Consider the following 20,340-nt stretch of genomic DNA (forward strand, 5'->3'; position numbering starts at 1 on the left):
GGAGGTGGCTGCGGCCCAGAGTCTCCGGCTCGGGCTCAGCAAGAAGCCAAGAGCTGCCCTGACAGCTCGCCCTGGGGCGGGGCGAGCCAGAGGGGGGTGATCCGGATCACCCCATCTTCCTCCTCTTACCGCTGTAGACAAGTGCTTCAGATGGCAAGGTTAGAGTGTGCGAGCGAGCGTGTGTGTGTGTGTGTGTGTGTGTGTGTGTGTGTGTACACACCTCTACCACGCCTTCTATGCTAGCCCTGCTTAGTACCAGGCCTCCGGGGTTTGTATTGATTTGTGCATAGTAAACTCTGCCTCCTCCCTCTGCTCCCCAGGTAGCTTCTGCCTAGCCTCAGTTTAAGAGAACTGGGAACAGACGCAGCGGCACTAAATGTCTCTTGTGGTTTCTAAGCTGAAATTTCTGTATTGTTTTTCTCCACTCTTTGTAACTGGCAAGAAGAAATGGAAACGTTTGCTTACATTTTGTTTCATAATATCATTATCATTACTGCTGATTACTACACCCGCTCACCTGTCTTCCACCAGATTCATAATCCAAATTAGTTTCCGCGGGGCTGGGGCTGGGCAAACCAGATGAGATATGTATCACAATTGATTTAAATGTCTTACAGTTAAAGAATTTTTATAGAGCTCTAAGCCAAGCTCCTCATAAAGGAGATTTATAAATACGGTAAGTAGTAGAACTGGAACCAGAATGTAGGTCAACTTAGTCCGAGGTAAAACTATCATGGTTTTCAACCTTAGCACATGAAAATGCCAAGTCGCTTTTTAAAATACCTGAGCCCAACCCTTGAGCAAATGAGTCTGTTTCAAGGACTGAGGCCTTAGTTATGGCTATGTTTTGAAAGTACCCCAGCTGACTAATGTCTATAAAGGTTGAAAACCATACATTCTAAGACAATGTTGAAGAACAAGACAGCAGAGAAGAAAACATGAAACTTCTAAAAACTGAATCGCTTACGTAAATAAAGTTCAAATGTTAACTTATTTTACACACACACCTTTGCTCCTATGCAATGAGTTCCCAGTCAGTTGGTATCCATTCTTACAGCTTTACCCTCGGAAACACCAGCCACCAAAACACAGGAAATTTTCCTTTAAACGTGATGATAGCACTATAAATAATAATGTTCTACCTTAAATCCGATTCCATTTTTAAAAATACCATCCTCCAAACCCCAGCCAACATCATCCCAACAGGATCAGAAACCAGAATGTGCACACATTGCTGAGTCTGAAGATGCTGAGGTTAAAATAGCTTAGTTATTTCAGATACATAAAATGTGAACTTGGAAGCAATTATTCAGACTGGAAAAAAATGTGGGTTCATTTACAGCAGAGGGTCACCTTCTGGGACCTACATTCTTCTCTGCCAGTCATATAGAGCACTGTAAGGTGTTTCCTGAGCACATGCACAGACATGGCCTCACCTCCCTGGGTGACAACACCAGCTCTTGAAACACAGTGGGCATGAACCTGAATGTCTGGCGCCACTGACTTCTAAGAGTATGAGTGGGCTGCCAGGATCTCCTGTCTGGGCTTTTTGTTGTTGCTCCTGTGTTTTGTTTTGTTCCAATCTTTTACTTGCTACAACTGAATTTTCCTTAAAAGTGAAAGCACATAAAATCATCTGTACCTTTACAAAGTGAAAATGTGTCACTATTTTTGTAACGCATGGATAGATTATATATGTGCATATATATCATATAGAACTTTAAAATGGGCTGTATCCTAGGTGATATACTTTAAAAATACTCAACCCAATTTAAGATGTGATTGCAATGCTCTTAACGAAAGAAAGTATCCTTACAAGGCTTTGGTTTTCCAGCATATGGTCTTAGAAGTATCTATTTTGTTCAGATTTTTTTAAAAAATATTTATTTACTTATTTATTATGTATACAATATTCTGTCTGTGTGTATGCCTGCAGGCCAGAAAAGGGCACCAGACCCCATTACAGATGGTTGTGAGCCACCATGTGGTTGCTGGGAATTGAACTCAGGACCTTTGGAAGAGCAGGCAATGCTCTTAACCTCTGAGCCATCTCTCCAGCCCCTTGTTCAGATTTTATGTTACTTGAAATGTTCGTCTTTTCTTACTTCGTCATGTATGGAATTCTATTTTATTTAGACATGTTCCTCAGAAGGTGAACACATTTGTAGTAGACTCAAAATGCAATATCCTTACTTACCTTAAGAAGTCACTTTCCTTTATTACTGAATTTGGGATATTATAGGCTTATGACCCCTGTTAACTTCGCTTTTACCTAACTGCAAGGACTATTTATAATCTACTAGGTAAGTATTAGGAGATACACCTAAAGTATAAAACTATAAAATGATCACATTTTTAAAATCTGGGACATTTCACGAGACTTGGAATCATTTCTCCTTTACTGCTGCATCCAGATAGGTGATTGTCATTCTACAGCTTATCCTGACAGGTGTGCTGCTTCTGCCCTTTACTCTGATGGAACAAGGCCTGCCTCCATCAAATTACACTGTAGTGGGGGCATTCCCTTGACTGATGAGTGATGTAGGAGGACCCAGCGCATGGTGGGCACTGCTGCCCTGGGCAGGTAGTCCCTTGGTTCAGAAGAAACCAAGCAGAGGAGACCAGGAAGCAGCATCTCCCTAAGGATACCTGCTTCAGTTACTGTCTCCAAGTTCTCCCCAGATGACTGACTACAAAGCCTGTAATCCATAAGCCAAATGAACCCTTTCTTCCGGAAGTTGCTTTTGGCCAGTTTCTTTTGTCATAGTAACAGAGACACAAATTAGAACAATTGGTACCAGAAGTGGATTTGTGGTGTTGAGGAGGCATAAGCTTAGGCATTTGAATGCTTGGTCCCCAGTTGGCAGAAGCTTGTTAGCATGGGCATCTTGCTGGAGGAAGTATGTCAGTAGGGGCAGCTTTGAGACTATAGTCACACCCAACTTTCAGTTTGCTTGCTCATCTGACCTCCCTCCCCGTAGCTCCCCACCTTGTTTTTTGTATTCTGTAAGGGATGTAATCTCAGCTTCCTGCTCCTGGCACCATGCCTGCTGCTCCCCGGTTTATTTCCCCATTATTGTAGATTCAAACTCTTAAATTGCCTTGGTCATGGTGTTATCACAGTCAGATGTGTGAGGCCCTGGACTCAAGCCCCATGGGCAGAAATGAACAAGCACCCTAAAACCACAGCCCACACAGGTCAAAATATTGAGATGTCTCCCTGCTTATTCAGGACCAACTGAACTCCTTCACCAGTCTGCAAGTGCCATCTGAGCCCCGAATCTCATCACCTAGTTAGTACTACCATACTTCCCTTGAACTATTTCTTCTTTCCACAGTGATGTTTACTTAGTTAATTCCCCTTTCAGAGTTTTGTTCATCCTTCCCTTCTATTTAATATTCCATCTTCCAGACCCTCGCCCCCATCGCTCCAGCCTCCTTTTCCTGTTCCACTGTGCTTTGCTTCTTCTGATGACTGTATTTTCACTGCTAATTGAAGCACTTTTACTGCAGTTTATTGTTTATCATTGATTGTATACTTCCACCTACTAAACTATAAGCACATGAACAGGAATTTTATTAATTTATCCCAAGCATCTAGAATAATGCAAAGTGCTGTGGGATAATGCTCTTATATACTGTAAAGATTTGTCACTCGTATTGCTTTAATAAAATAATGATTGGTCCATAGCCAGGCAGAAAGTATAGGTGGGGCAACCAAAGCAGGAGAATTCTGGGAAGAGGAAAGGCAGAGAGTCAGTCACCAGCCAGACGCATAGGAAGCAATAATGCCTCACTGTAAAAAGGTACCAAGTTCCATTGCTAACAATAAATAAGAACTATGGGTTAAGATGTAAGAGCTAGATAATAATAATCCTGACCTAATAGGCCAAACAGTTTATAATTACTGTAAGCCTCTGCGTGTTTCTTTGGAACTGTATGGCAGAAACTTCTGTCTGAAAATCTGTGGATTCGAGCAGGACAGAAACTTCCATCAACAGCACGGCTCATAGTGGTTGCCTCAACAAGTATTTGGTTAATTGCTTTCCTACGTAAAACTTTATCATTACTGGCTTAAACTAGACAGGAGAATGGCATTCTGAAATGAAGAGAAAATGGATGTGAAGAAACTTCTGATTCAGGTCCTGGCAGTGTTTCCTAGCCTGTGGATACATCCCCTGCTCTGCAATGATGACCATCTTGCCTTCTAACATCTGCAACTTTCAAATGGTTTTCCCTCCATTTGGCTTACCTTCCCAGTCATATGTCTGCTGTGTACCTTTTCCTCCTTTCTATTTGCCCCTGGCTCTCTTACCAATGTACATATCCTGTTCATACATCAGCATGTGTCACAATGGACCTTAACATTTCTTTGTCTATATTCTCAACAGTGAACTCTTTATTTATTTGTTTGTTTGTTTTTGGAGACAGGATTTCTCTATAGCCTTTAGAGCCTGTCCTGGAACTGCTCTTATAGGCCAGGCTGGCCTTGAACTCACAGAGATCCGCCTGCCTCTGCCTCCTGAGTGCTGGGATTAAAGGCGTGCGCCACCACGAGCTGGCCTACAAGGAACAGTAGGGAATGCTATTTTTTCCAGGTTACTTAAGGCCTATTAAAGTTTCTGTTTCACTACAGCAGCTCAGGAAATGTATGCTGAACAAATACATGAACAACTTCAAAATATGGGAGGATTCCTGGAGTATGAAGAGCACAGAGTTTTAGCAAAAGCAGCATGGAAATGGGTGATGATGAGCTCCTGTTCTAGCTTCTGTGTCTTGCTGCAGACTGCGTCTCGTCTATAGTCATTAATAGTGGGAGTTTTTAGGCAGAAAACTGACATGAGAAGTTTTGGTTTTAGAAGCATATCCTGCATCCATTTCTTTATTCATATCTAAAACACCTGCCAACAGAGTTACTCAAAGGACGCAGATGCGTTCTGATTTGCACTTGGAGACACAAATAGCAGGCTTTTCCCTTTTTTTTACTTCTTGGTTTCAGAATTTATTTGTGTAGCTATTTTCCTCAATAGGTTATAACAGCAGGATAATGAGGCCAAGGTCATGGTTACAATCCCTGTGTGAGTCCAACAGCGCAATAGCCACCGTCATCACCACAGCTGATTGTTAATCTCTGCCAGCTGTCAAATGACAACAGATACTATTTTTGACCAGAAATTGAGTGGGAGAATATGACCAGTTTATACAAAGCTATTCAGCATGATTAGAAAAGCAACTCAAAGTGTCTGGCTGTTATAAGATCATAGCGTTTTTTTTCTAAAGTAAAACCACAGTACATTAGTAGTGGTGACCAAAGAGTATAGCACGAGAGGAAAAAAATGCATTGTTTGCTCCTAGGAAAGAAACTGAAGATTAGTGTAGATTCCTTATTGAGATTTGCGAGCAAGAAATAGTAAAAACTTTAACAGTTCTTCATGTAGTTGGACTTTCTTGTCAGACTTTCTTTGGACCACCAGCCTCCAAATAATGACACAGAGACTTACTGTTAACTATGGAAGTTTGGCCTTAGCTTAGATCTGTCCCACTAGCTCCTATAATTTAAATGACCCATTTCTATCCGTCTACATTCTACCATGTGGCTTCTTACCACGCCTCCATTCTGCACATCCGGCTTCCTCAGTGTCTCACTGGTGTCTGACTCACGTCTCTAGGTTTATCCTGCGTTCCTCTCTCTGCCTGGCAATCCTGCCTAACATTTCCTGCCTAGCTATTGGCCATTCAGCTTTTTATTAAACCAATCAGAGCAAAACTGTGACATTTTCACACAGTGTGATCAACATCTTAGTGTAAATAAGTTTTATTAATTATTGTTGTATATTTAGCAGTGCATGAGGTAATTTCCACAATTTAACACATTGCAAAAAGCATATAGCTATTATATTAAAAGGTTTTGTGATAATATTTTAATCATTTTTCATTTATACTTTTATAAAGCTATTTCTATTTGTACTCCTGTCTAATAATCAGTAAGCGTATTTGTAAACTTAAAGACAATGTTAAAGGTTGGTACTTAAGTATAACTGTTTTCTTAACTGAATATTTATCTTAAGTAAACTTTTGAACACAGTAATGAAAAACCAAATGTGACTTTTATGTCAGAAATAATATTAAAACTGCTCATTTACAAAAGGATTTGGGTGTTCAATGCCAACTAACTGCCGACATCTACTGACCGTCTAAGTCTCGTCAAGCAGGCATCCCTGATGACAGGCGCTTCGAAAGGGCACTGACACTGTGGAGAATTCGGTCCTGAATGGGATGCCTCTCCATCAAACCCTCTCCCCGGGTCTCAGGGATTGGAGAAGAGGAAGGGGAAAGACTGTGTGAGCCAGGGGGATGGTGACTCAAAGGAAGCAGTGACCTCCAGACACGGCGGGACTGCTGCACAAGGGGAAGCTATGTTCACAGGTCATTTTTCACGACTAGACCTCTAGTTACCTGTCTAATGTGTGAACCACTATGCTCTGCCGCTTAATGTGATATGTGACACACACACACACACACACACACACACACACACACACATTCTCTTTCCCTAACTAAAATCTAGGCACACTTTCTTTGTAACTCCTGGGACCTAACAAACAATATAAAATAGTAACGTTTAACATAGCACACTCCCTAACTGCTAACATTTAAAATGTTAAAAAAAAAAAAAAGTTTAAGAGAAACAAATGTGTAGCTAAGGTGGTGAAAAATAAAATGCTGATCCTACCCCGCTTTCCCAAGGCGGTCCTAGGGTTTTTTTTTTTAATTTTTTAATTAATTTATTTATTATGTGTACAACATTCTGCTTCCCACACACCAGAAGAGGGCGCCAGATTTCATTCCAGATGGTTGTGAGCCATCATGTGGTTGCTGGGAATTGAACTCAGGACCTCTGGAAGAGCAGTCAGTGCTCTTAACCTCTGAGCCATCTCTCCAGCCCAAGGCGGTCCTAGTTTAATCTGTTGCTCAGTGATGATTGTAACCCCTTCCTTCCGTCCCCAAAGCTTTCCTGTATAGACCTCATATGGTCATATTAAATCTGTCAGAACATGAACCAGGCTCAGATGCATAATACAAATGTTTATAGAAAAGTCAGTGTATTCCTTAAAAAAAAAAAGTCTATGTCCTAACTATCCAGTAAATATAATACATGCTAGATATTTAAAATAAAGTTAATTACTTCCTCATTAAAAAGGAATTAATGATTCTGACCTGTTTATGCTCTCCCACAGGATAAAAATTTTGATACCAGCTAGAATACAGAAATAATTAGTAGGAGAAATATTGAATTTATCTCCCACTGAAGATTCATGCCCCCACCAAAAAAAAAAAAAAAACATCAAACTACCCCTGCTCAGGGGTGTAAAAGATAACCTTGAACTCACAGAGAAGTCATCAGCATAAAAGCCTGACAACTGGGAACAAAGGGGCACTTGTGAAGCAACAGGAAAGTACTGCCGGTCTATGCTAACGCACACTCGAAGCAACCATAGAACCTTTGAGCAAAACCTAGGAATCTAGAGTGGGCTGGAACCCAAACATCCCCTGTAAGTGCGGCTTTCAGAGACAGACGGTGCTCTGCGGTTTTGTCTCCTCAGAAATTAGAGTCGCAATTTAATTCCTGGTATAAGCTAGCAACAGGTGCGGCCTGTGCATGGTGATTATGCAGCCCTCCTGAATGGGCTGATCTATCAAGTCATTTAATTAATGGGCCGATGCATGAGTTGATAAATGGATTATCTCAAGAGTGGTCCGCCACCTCGTCTAGGACTCACGTACTGTCTGGCTCTGACCAGGTGATACTCTGCACCCCTTTGTCAAGTTGCCAGCAGGAAGTCCACCACCAGATATGACCCCTCTTTACCTGGGGCCAGAAAGAAAAACCAAACAAACAAACCTACTTTCTTTCTAACTCACCCAGAATGCAAAATTGTGTTGTTAGCAACGTAAAACAAACCAGGACTAGGGGATTCATCTTCCACAACGTGACTGGCTGCTTCTGCCTACTTCTGCTACAGTGGTCGAATTAGTCTTATCTAGATGATGACTGATCCAACTGCTTTCGTCCATGTCCTTTCTTCTGCCAGACACCATGAAATTCAAGAAACCACATCCTCGATCTGATGAGAAGAGGCACAGAGCTTGCTATCAGCCTGTACTGATGGGGCTGCATTCCTAATTGCTTCACTATCTCTCTGATTAGCGTCGTATAACACTAAACTGCAAGGGAGATAGAAAAGAGCCCTGACATTTCCCACAAGAGAAAGGGAAAGGACCAGCAGAAAAAGAAGTAAGGGTTGCCCAGGGTACTGGTCTTTATCATACTAACCAAGGGAAATTGAGTCCATCTCAAAGCCAAAAAGAGAAAAATAAGTTCATTATGTTTATAAATTACATGTTTTATTTTCCTCATCTATGGAGAGAAAATCATCTGTATGTCACTCATTTTGAGAAATTCATTAAATTTTTGTGGGTTTCTGTTTCTCTCTTATAAAACGAAAGACCACAGGATCAGCAAGATCCTCTCACTATTCAAACATAAGTCAAATACAGTTCTTAGTTTATTTGTAATGTACTATTCATTCATCAAGCACATATTGGCAGCTGTTGGGAATTACATACACAAACTACAGGGGCACCCTCAGAAAGTTCTCGGTCTAGTCTAAAAGTCACGTGAAGGCTTATACTTCATCATAGCACATAGAGTAGGAGAGGCATCTACAAATGTAGCAGAGTACACACAGGCTATGTCTAACTGTTATGAGGAAACGGGAGATTTTCAGATGGATCTTCCTTTAATCCCAGGTTTGTTTGTCTTGTGTGTGTGACTGTTTTGCCTGCATGACATATGTGTACACACTGCTTGAGGAGGTCACAAGAGAGCATCAGATCCTGGAACCAGAGTTATGGAGTTGTAAACCACTGTGTGGATTCTAGGAACCAAAACTAGGTGATGTGCTCTTGACTACTAAGGCATCTTTCCATTACCCTCAGTTGGATCTTTATAACCAAGAAGAAAAGGATATTAAATGGAGAAACAAAATAAACATAGGAGGTAGAAACTTATCTTGTCTGACCTAAGGGTGTAGATTTTAGAAGATTAAGAAGTTGCTGCTAATAGGACTATAAACTGAGGTGGGCTAATCTATATCTTCTACTTTGTATGTCCAAGAAGTTTAGACATCATCCTGCAAGAGGTGCACAAAAACTGCCTTTTCAGATGACATTAGATACAGCTGATGGCCAGGCATGGCGACTCCAACCTGCAGTCATAGAATGCAGGAGACAAGGCAGGAAGACAATGAGTTCAAAGCCACCTTGGGCTGCTTACCTCAATAATAACGACGACTTTATCTTTGTTATTAAACCTTATCTCAATAAAAACAAAAGGACATTCATCAGGCTATTGGTTTTTTTCCTCACGCTAATTATTCTATTTTCACAATAGTCTGAGATCAATATATACTGCTGTGATATCAGAAATAATAGCTCCAGTCAAAACTACAAATAGCTAAATCACGAATTACAAATACAAAACCACGAATAGCTAAATTTAAATTTCTATTTATTCATTACGTTATTACTCAAAAGTTAAATATTAAAAACTTCAGTTCCTCAGTTATCCTAGCTCATTTTAAATATTCATGGTTGTATGTTTATATATCACCAGTATAAACATCTCTACCCTGAGCAAAATGCTTCCTGTACATCACTGATGAAAGATCAGCTAACCATCTACATAACAAAGAGTACACATTAGGAAAAACATTCCATTGCCTTTATTTCTCTTTAATTTTAAAGTGTATATATTTATTCTCATAAGGGATTTTATGACTTAAAAACTACAACCACCAATGAACTTAGAAATTAGTAAACTAATAAAGGCAAGAATCTTAGCAGGCTCAACAACATCATTTTCCTTTGAGAAACAACACCGAGGTTTGGAAATCTCAGAGGATCATAACACCCTTGAGGGAATGAGCTCACTTGTGAGTAAGTCTGTGAGAATGATGACAGATATACTCCTCACAGGTAAGCAACCGGGGAATAGGCTCACACTCAAAGCTGAGTGCGCTGCCGCCAATAGTTTAGTCAAGAAGAACTGAGTACAGAGCCGTAAAGTTCCATGAAGTCTGTTCTGGGCTTTTCCTGAGATCAGCAGAGAAGACTCTTGTAACGCTTTCAGTAACGCTAATGGAGAAGTCAGCACACAAAAGGCAATTTACTGGCTGGTGCAACTAGAAAACACAGAGGTAACTAAAGTTTCAGAGTGGGTTGATACAGAATACATACATATATCTGCATAAACACATAGTCTATACATAAATATACAACTGTCTACACACACACACACACACACACACACACACGAGCTCAACTTCAGTCTTGATCTACACTTTGCTGTCCATGGTGTTGACTTTTTTCAAGACAGATTTTCTCTGTGTAATAATCCTGGCTGTCCTGGAACTCACTCTGTAGATCAAGCTAGCTTCAAACTCGCAGAGATCCACCTGTCTCTGCGTCCTGAGTGCTGGGATCAAAGGTGTGCGCTGCCACTGCCCCGCTTATGGTGTTGACTTTAACAACCATTTTTTCACCAAGATTTAAAAGAACTGAAAAAATAAGAATGGCCTGTGCATGTCTGAGCTAGGCTCCTCACAATAGAGCACTGTCCTCTGCCCAGAGCAGGTCATGCTTGGGTGACTTAGATTTGACTGTCTGAACTGTAGCAAGGAGGTGAGATTATCTGACCGCCAAAAACAATATAAGATGTTAGGAAAAAAACCATACATTTATTCTGATGCTAGCAAAAGAATGTTGACTATTACTTGGCTTTTACTAATATCAATCCAAAAATCTTTACATTTAGGTTATTTTTATTCAATAATAAAATATACTGTGAAATCCATAAGTAAGCAAATGATACTGGTTTCAGACTCAGAAGAAAACCACGTGAAGGCTGCATAAGGAAGCCTTATGGCATGAAGTGGTAGACTATACTTTGGTGTAGCCACACACACAAATGGGAAGTAGACCAAAAAGAAACAATTAGTTGGTCACTTTGCTTAAGTTACCACAATTTTTGGCACCAAATTCCACTGTAAGTGAATAGGGTTAGACAGGATTTGTTACCATGTTCTCATCGGTTTTCACATTTCATGCCAGAATTATTTCCCCTGGCTTCAATTTCTTCTAAATTGTTCTGTACAGATAAACCAAATCACCCCTTTGAACAATACTTCTGTGCTAGAAACATGGCTCGGTGGGTAAAGTGGCTACGGGAGGCTCGCTGGCCAGCCAGCCTGGCTGAAATGACCTGCTGCGGGTTCAGTGAGAGAATCCCATCTCAAAAGACCAAGGGAGAAAGTGACAGAGACCACCAGATGTGTGCTGACATCTGGCCTCCCACACAGACACATGAATGCTCACGGGCATAGATAATAAGTTAATAAAGCAGTACAACAAGAGAAGAAAGCATTACTGAAAAGTGCCAGGTCTGAGGTCAGCAGGCCACTTACACAAGTATTCTTCTTCTGTAAAAACAAGGAAACTGAGGCCGGGCAGTGGTGGCGCACACCTTTAATCCCAGCACTCGGGAGGCAGAGGCAGGCGAATCTCTGTGAGTTCGAGACCAGCCTGGTCTACAGAGCTAGTTCCAGGACAGGCTCCAAAGCCACAGAGAAACCCTGACTCGAAAAACCAAAAAAAAAAAAAAAAATAAGGAAACTGTTGTACTTCATTAAAGACTTCAACAACTAAATGGGATGGTATACATATAATGTCCAGTACATGAGTGCTCAACGTAAATACAGTTTTACTCTTGAATTCCCCAACAAAACCCATTAATTGACCTTACTTATAAGAAGACTCAAATCTATAGCCTTGATCTGCGTTTTTCTTCATCTGCCTTAATTTAAGCATATATTTCCTTTCTAACTCTTAAACTGCTTTTCCTCACATGGTGTAAACCTATCCCATTCATTTTGTCAGAACTGTTCCTTTGAACTCCTCGGGGTTTGCTAGTTCCTACGCATCTTTTGCATCATTAAACACATGTTCCACAGCATAAACAAAATGCAACACGTCTTAAAATAATATTCTACAACAGTATAAACATGAGCTAGAAACCTAAGTTGAATAAAAAGACACTAGTTTTCTTAGGGGTTTATTGCTGTGAAGAAACACAATGACCATGGCAACTCTTACAAAGGCAAAACATTTAATTGGGGAGGCTTACAGATTCAGAGGTTTAGTCCGTCATCATCATGACGGGACAAGGCAGCATGCAGGCAGACATGTGCCGGAGAAGGTGCTGAGAGCAAAAGTGAACTACACCTTGATCCCTCAGACAACAGGAAGTGGTCTGAGACACTGTGAGTGGCTTGAGCATATATGAGACCTCAAAGCCCACCCCCATAGTGACACACTTCCTTCAGCAAGGCCAAACCTACTCCAACAAAGCCACACCTCCTAGCAGCACCACTTCCTATGAATTTATGGGAGCCAATTACACTCAAAGAACCACATTCCACTCCCTGGCCCCCATAAGCTTGTAACAATACTGTAATGCAAAATGCATTCAGTCCAACTTCAAAAGTCCCCATAGTCTATCACAGTCTCAACGATGTTTAAAAGTTCAAAGTCTCTTCTGAGATTTATGCAATCTCTTAACTATAATACCCCATAAAATAAAAATCAAAAAACAGATCACATATTTACAACATATAATGGCACAGAACATACATTTACTGTTCCAAAATGAAGGGAAGTGAGCATACTGCGGAAATATGAACCAAAGCAAGACAGAAAAGCCAGCTGGGCAAACTCCAAACTCTGCATCTCCATGTCTGATGTCAAAATGTTCCTCAGATCTCCAACTCAGATCTTTCAGCTTTGTTGACTGCAACATACTTCTTTCTCTTGAACTGGTCTACTCCCTGCTAGCAGGTCTCCTCAACAAGTATCTCATGGGTCTAGCATCTCCAACACCTTGGGTTCTTTAAGGCAATCCAGACTTTAACTTCTCAGCTATACACACTGGCCTCTCTAGACCTCCATTCAAGAACATCCCTGACACATGCCTGGCCTCAGCAGCTTTCCTTAGTCCTGAAGGAATATTCCTTAACACATTTCTTCTATCCTTAAAGCCAGAACCATGTGGCCAAAGCTGCCAAGTTCTGCTGACTGCTGTGGCTGGATCATGGCCCCCTCGTTCAGTTACATCTTCACTAGCTTTCTGTTCCCAGTGGTTACCTTCACTGCCTAGGCTTGCCTGTCCTGAGACTGAATCTGTAGACCAGGCTGGCCTCAAACTCAGAGCAAATCTTATAAAGGAAAAACATTTAATTGGATGGCTTACAGTTTCAGAGGCTTAGTTCGTTATCATCGTGATGAAACATGACAGCATGCAGGCAGACATGGTGCTGGAGAAGGAGCGGGGAGAAGAAAAGGAGCTGTATCTTTATCCCTCACGCTACGGGACGTGGTCTAAGATGCTGGGTGTTAACTTCAGCATATATGAAACCTCAAAGCCCACCCCCACATTGACACAATTCCTCCAACAAGGAAGCCACATCTCCTCATAGCGTCTCTTCTGTGAGCTTATGAAGGCCAATTTTATTCAAACTACCACACTAATTAGCCTGAGAGGTTTAAGCCAGTGCCTACAACGTGGTCCAGGTGTGTGTGAGTGCGGCAAGAGAACAGTCCTTTCTGCGAGTAAACAGGACGCTCTCTCACATGGGGCAGCGGGACGAAAGGAAACTATACCTGTAGAATTGACTTAAGTCTTTAGGGGTTACTGTATCTCATCATCAAAACTTGTATGTGGAGCAGGTGGTGAGATGGCTCAGGTGGGTAAACCCACTTGCCATGCAACCCTGACCACCTGAGTTTAATCCCCAGACCCCACAGTAGAAGAGAACTGAGTTTTGAAAGTTGTCCTCTGACTGACACGTGCAACATGGAACTCCCATGTGTGGGCAGTCAATGATAATATTAATAACCATTTTTTTTTCCAAAATTAAAAAGCTCGTATCTGTCATGCTTGTTTCTCTGATTTTCAGGATTACCTTAATATGCATTACAATTTCAAAATAACACCTATTTCTTCTGTTCATTCTGATTAGGGTCAGAGTTGAGTACAAATCTTCACAAGGGAAGATGAAGGGAAGTGAAAGAATTAGTCTCTTCCCCTTCTGGTTTCCCTCCAGACTTCCACCGAAGGAACCTTGGAAGTTTTGTGTCTTCGTTTTGTGAGAAAAGGAAGTTATCTATCTTCAGCATACATGATTATTCTTGAGCATGTTAGCTTGTGATTTTTCTGAGATGGCAGAAATAGTGAGGAAAATATCCAGAAAAGCACAAGGACACTTTAGCTATTACCACAATCATTATAAGCAGAATTATAGATATTCATAACGTCATGTTTTACCTCTCTTTCTCCCTCCCCTCCTCTCCGTGTGTGTGTCTGAGTGTGTCTGTGTATGTGTGTCTGTGTGTGTGAGTCTGTGTATGTGTGTCTGTGTGTGTGTGTGTGAGAGAGAGAGAGAGAGAGAGACAGAGACAGAGACAGAGACAGAGAGAGAGCTAAGCCACTAGAGGTCATAGAGGCCAGGCAGTGGTGGCACACACCTTTAATCCCAGCAGAGGCAGAGGGATCTCTGTGAGTTCAAGGCTCAAGGCCACCCTGGGCTACACTAGATTGATGCAGTCTCAAAGAGAAACAGATTCAGGCAGTAGTGGCTCACACCTTATAGTTCCAGTACTTGGGAGTCACGTGCTTTTAATCCCAACACTAGGGAAGTGGAGATGGAAAAGGATGTGGCTGGGTGGAGAGAGGAGACAGGAACTCAAGGCATTCAGTATGCAAATTTGTAGAGACAGGATACCCCATTTGGTCTGAAGATTTCGAAGAGGTAAGAACTAGTGACTGGCTGGGGATGGATCTGAGAGAGGAGGGAGGTGTGGGGAGAGACTGGGAAAAGGGGGGGGGAATTGTGGTTGGTATGTAATAGAAGAATAAAAAAGAAGAAATAAAGATGGTAAACTTGTCTTACACAGAGGTGGGGGGAAGATCTTGGATTCTAGAGCCAAACTGGGCTCAGGTCACAGCGCTGCTGTTTACTAATAAACTGGTTTTGGACCCTGGGTCTCAGTTTTCACATCTACAGAATGGAAAGAGGGATAGCACTCATCATGGGGCTCTTGTGAGAACCACACAGACTGATAGGTATGCTTCAAAAAGCAGTTGGCATAAACCACGGGTTATAAAAATACCTGAGATATAAAAAGGTCTCTTAGTGTTTTTTTTTTTTTAATTTAACACACTTCAGTGTCTTTCGGGATTGTGATGTTTTATCTGTCCTAGCACACCCTCAGCTAAGATGGACCATGATTCAAATTTAAAGTAAGCCCCATCAAAGAAAAATAAAGCAGCAAAGGACCTATGGCTCTTTCTGCCTCTGTCTCCCTGTCTCCCCGCCGTGTGTGTGTGTGTGTGTGTGTGTGTGTGTGTGTGTGTGTGTGTGTGTGTGTGTGTGTGTATCTGTGTTCCTGAAGCTAGACATGCAGGTAAGAGAAGAAAGGATACAAGAAATCGCCCCAGCAGCATTGAGGACCTACTTCAGGAAAGCAGGATGCCATGGTCGGGGCAGTGGGCTGTGTTACTGTTATTTTGACCTTACTGTAGGTGCTAATCCTGCTCACAAGCGATCACAGGATGCAGCGATACTCATATCCACAGCATCTGCGTGTGTGCCCTGCACTCGGTGAAGGGTTTCAAATGCCATTTCTCTCTTAATTCGCCTTGAATGCCGCAAGAAAGCACATGACTGTGACCTGCAGCTAGAGCTGACAGGAACTGTGTCTAATCACGGGCGAGTCACTGAGCTGCTCTGCGACACCCCCTGTTTTATGTGGGGGTCAGGAGTGACATTTAAATGAATTAATGCACATGAAGTCTTCACATTAGACCAGCGCACCATGTGGTCTCTAACGGCACACCGCTTGGGCTAATTGCCCAGTTCTGTGTTTACTTTCTGTGTGGTGCCAGGCCTTGGTTCCCCGAAATGAATGTTGTAAGGTGGTCTATTCCCCATAGAGTTTCCACAGTAACTAAGACAGTTATATCTACAAAGTCTTTACAGGATGCTGAGACAAGCCTCACCCTGTCTTTCTCCCCTTCTTCTGTGACTATCTGTATGTATTAGTTTAACCACCGTATCCCACTCTTCTATCTTTTCCATATCTTTTTGTATGGATAAGTCTATTTTTTTTCTAATCTGCTACATAGAAAACAGGCCAAGAAGCACTCTATGCATGTATACTGCATATGCAATACATGTCCTCAGCGATAGTCACTAATCCTTATGTAAGATTAGAGGAAACAAACTCAGAGAGAGGAGTAACTCTTCAAGGTTACGCAGCTGGTGGGTGGTAAAGCTGGAATTTAAACTCAGAGTCCAGAGTCTTAATTACTTTCATTATCATACTCTGCTGCTTTTGCTGGAAAACTGGAGGACACGGCAGATGCTTGGTAATGTACCTGTTCTCAAGGGTGGACGCTGACCATGCCAAGCGGTGTGTGTGGACAACCGCTAACATTAGGGCTTTACCAAAATGGAGACCATCGCCTCCTAGCTCACTCAGCCTACACCATCTCAAGCTTTGCTCAAAACATTATCAAAAAAAAACCCCTCGGTCTCACCTGCTCTCTGTCTAAAGAACCCGCGGGAGCAGTGAGACTCACAGGGCCCAAGCACTTGGTGATTCCAGAATTAACCTCATGCGGCTGCCATCCTGAGCCCTGAGGCCGAAAGTGGCTCTGGCTGAGGAAATGAATGAATCACCACTTGGTTGGTTTTTTTTTTTTTTTAATTAGTCTTTAGCTATTTGAAGAAGCAGAACTTCAAATAATTAAAGGAATTTGAAGAAAAAATAAAAGAAGTAGCAATCTCTTGCTTTGATGATATAGCCAGAGTATGTCTGCTTCAGCGAGCTACCTAAGGGGAGAGAAAACCCTTTCGGATGGTCTCCCCTTCAGTTCTCTTCAAATAGAAACCCAAGATCAGCAAATCTGATGTGGATTGGGGGAAGCCAGACTAGGACAAAAGTATATTATTTTGTCTAACTATCTGATACCTAGCAAACACAATATAAACGCTTCCATTTTACAATAAAGTCAGTGGTCTCACTCCGAATCCCCTTCAAATGCTCTTGCCCCTGAATTTGTTCCCTAAAAGAGTTCAGTTAGTATTGAGAATGACAGCTGCGATGACATAGACTTCCTTTTGTGTCTCACATTTTGTAACCCTTTCTTGGAAGTGCCTGCTTGCTTACCCAGCCATCACCTCAAATCAATTATACTTTTTAAATGAACGCATTTCCAATCTGACCTAAGCTAGCCAGGATAATTCTTTTTCTAGCAAAAAGAAAAAGTAGGATAACTGATACAAATATAACTTTCTTTCTTTAAACTCATAAAGAAATTCATAGTATCACAGGGCCATAAAATACCCTTCCATTCTAGCAGTGCTAGAGACTGGGAAAATGATTTTAGAATGTGGGAAAGATCTGAAAGTTCACCAAGTGGATGACTTGAGGGGTAGAATAACTATTGCTGTGTTAAGTTGACATAAAACTAACCAACAACTGTGACTCTTCAATAGTTTTTGAACCTAAGATGAGCTGTTACTCATACTGTGGTGGGAAGCTGTGGAGGAAACCATGTCAGACCAAGACCCAGGCATGGAAGCAAAGTCAGACAGAGTGTGGCCATTTTTAATACGGTTGTTCTCTTTTCAGCAAGCAAACCACGTCCGTCATGGCCACCCAGCTCACCTGCTCCCTGCAGGCAGTGCAGATGTCAAATTCTGCCTACAGTCTCAGTAGCACATAAACACTTAGCAAATTCTCATCTTATTGCCTGTATTACAAGCCAGCTCTTTTTCAAGTGTATTTATTTTTATTTCGTGAGCATTGGTGTTTTTGCCTGCATGTGTGTCTGCGTGAGTGTGTTGGATCCCTGGAATTGGAGTTACAGATAGGTTGTAAGTTACCATGTGAGTGCTGGGAACTGAACTGAGTTATCTGGAAGAGCAGCCACTGACCCATCTCCCCAGTCCAAGCCATCTCTTTTTCTTTTGTCTGTCCCATTATGTTTTTTTAATCCCACTACAGTTCACAGGGCCAGGCACTGACTGCAGAGTACTGGCAGGTCGTCCTTATCATCTTTTCTGAAGTGGATGACAGCCCTTGCTGACGTCTGACATGGGCTTTCCATTTCTGAAAGAGCACCGTGACATACGCTATGCTCACTCAGAAATCATTTTCTGTCACCATGGCTTTATTTTTATAAACCTCCGAATATCGCCCAAAATCCAAAATCATTTTTACTGCATCCATTCATCACTGGAGCCAATTAGCATCTTTGTTTCAAAAACAAGAAAGAAAAAAATCCCAGCCATATCGAAAATAGAACAAAACAAATCTTATTGTACAATCAAATTGGGCTTCTACAAAGAGAAGGCTCTCAGAAAAGTGTTTGGAGCTTTATCAAATTCCAAACAAAAGATGCTAACAGTGGCTTTAACCAGAAGCAGTTAAAATTGTATTATTGAACATCAAATCTAAAATGCAACATGAACCCTTGCCTGCAGGGAAGAGTGGACCAGTTGTGATGCAAAAATAGATATATTTTAATCATGTGTTCTGTTGACTTAAGTGGTAATATAAGGGAAATTCCATTGAAAGAAAAATGTACGTAAACAATCTGCCTTACCTTTTATTTATCCATTAGTTTTCTATGAGCAATTAAAAATATCTTCACCTATATCACTTAATTCTCAAGAATAACACGATTTGAAAAGTACTTAAGAATATCCAAAATAACTCTCCTGAAACTTTGGGACCAAAACTCCCAGGATCACTCCCAGAATCTTCCTAATTCTGTAACTTGAGGTTTCTCCATCCCTTGCCACGTGGGCTCCTTTTCCTCTTACTGCCTGCCTTGCCTTTGTAGGTGCTGTCGATCAGCCAGGTCATCCCTTGGGTGTCAAGATAGCATCTGTGGCCCCAGTGTCTATGGCCCCAGTGTCTGTGGTACCAGCATCTGTGATCCCAATGTCAGTGGTCCCAGCGGCTGTGGCCCCAGCGTCTGTGGCCCCAGCGTCTGTGGCCTCCAGCGTCTGTGGCCCCAGTGTCTGTGGCCCCAGTGTCTGTAATCCCAAGTGTGGAAAGTTTTCATCCAGCCATGTTCAAATACTATCTGAGCAGTCATGTTTTATTCTATCGTAAGTATCCTAAATCCGATTTAATTTGTTGTATCAACAGACTCTGGAAAATGGGTATATTTAATGTTAGATGGATAGACTCATTAGTAAAATTCATTGCTTCTTATTTGGGAAAAGGTTTGGTTCTGATGGCCTCTTGTAAAAGGCAACTCACACCTTTATATAACTTTTTAATATGAATGGTAACATACAAACTACGATCAAAGCAAAAGTTATAACAACATAAACAAGGAAATTGACATTTCATTGAGGAACATGGCTATAAGTACATGATGATAACGATTCTCAAAATGAAGTTTAAAGTTTTGGCAATGTGTGTTCTTGATATAATTATGCTTGTAATTGTGTATTTTTCAGATGCTATATCAGTAATGCATTATCCTATAAATTGATCAAAACAGTGAACTCTCTCTTTCAAAAACGCAAAATCTCGAGATATTCCATATATGGTTTTCAGGAAGATTCTCCAGTGTGAATCCTTTCTATTATTTTAGGGGAAGCAGGCTGAATGAAGACATCCCAATATAAAAATACATACATATCTACATACATGTATAAATAGGGTTTATCTCTAGTGTGAGTGAGTTCACATGTTCAAATAGATCTTGAACGAAAGCCCTTCCTACAGTTCCCCCAAATGGGATTCCCCTCCCCTGAACCCTTTCATGCTGTCAACAGGAATACAATTAGCAAAGAAGGAGTTACCCACACATTTTAATTGTCTTTTGAGACAGGATTTTAGTATTTAGTCCAGACTAGCCTCAAACTTTCAATCTTTCTTCCATAGGCTCCCAAGTAGATAGAATTCCAAGCTTGAGTTACCAACCCTCCTTTAAGAGTATAGATATTCTTATAACATACAACATATAAGCCCTGCCTGGCCTGATACTTAACAATAGAGCAGACTGGCCTCAAGCTCAGAGATGCCCCTGCCTCTGCCTCCTGAGCACTGGGAGAGATTATCATTTTTAAATACGTATTTTAAGCAACTAAAGCCTGCTTAACAAAACTCACTTTACTACTGGATACTGGATTGAGACAG

The sequence above is a fragment of the Microtus ochrogaster genome, unplaced genomic scaffold (assembly GCF_000317375.1).
Source record: "Microtus ochrogaster isolate Prairie Vole_2 unplaced genomic scaffold, MicOch1.0 UNK19, whole genome shotgun sequence".
Lineage (NCBI taxonomy): Eukaryota > Metazoa > Chordata > Mammalia > Rodentia > Cricetidae > Microtus > Microtus ochrogaster.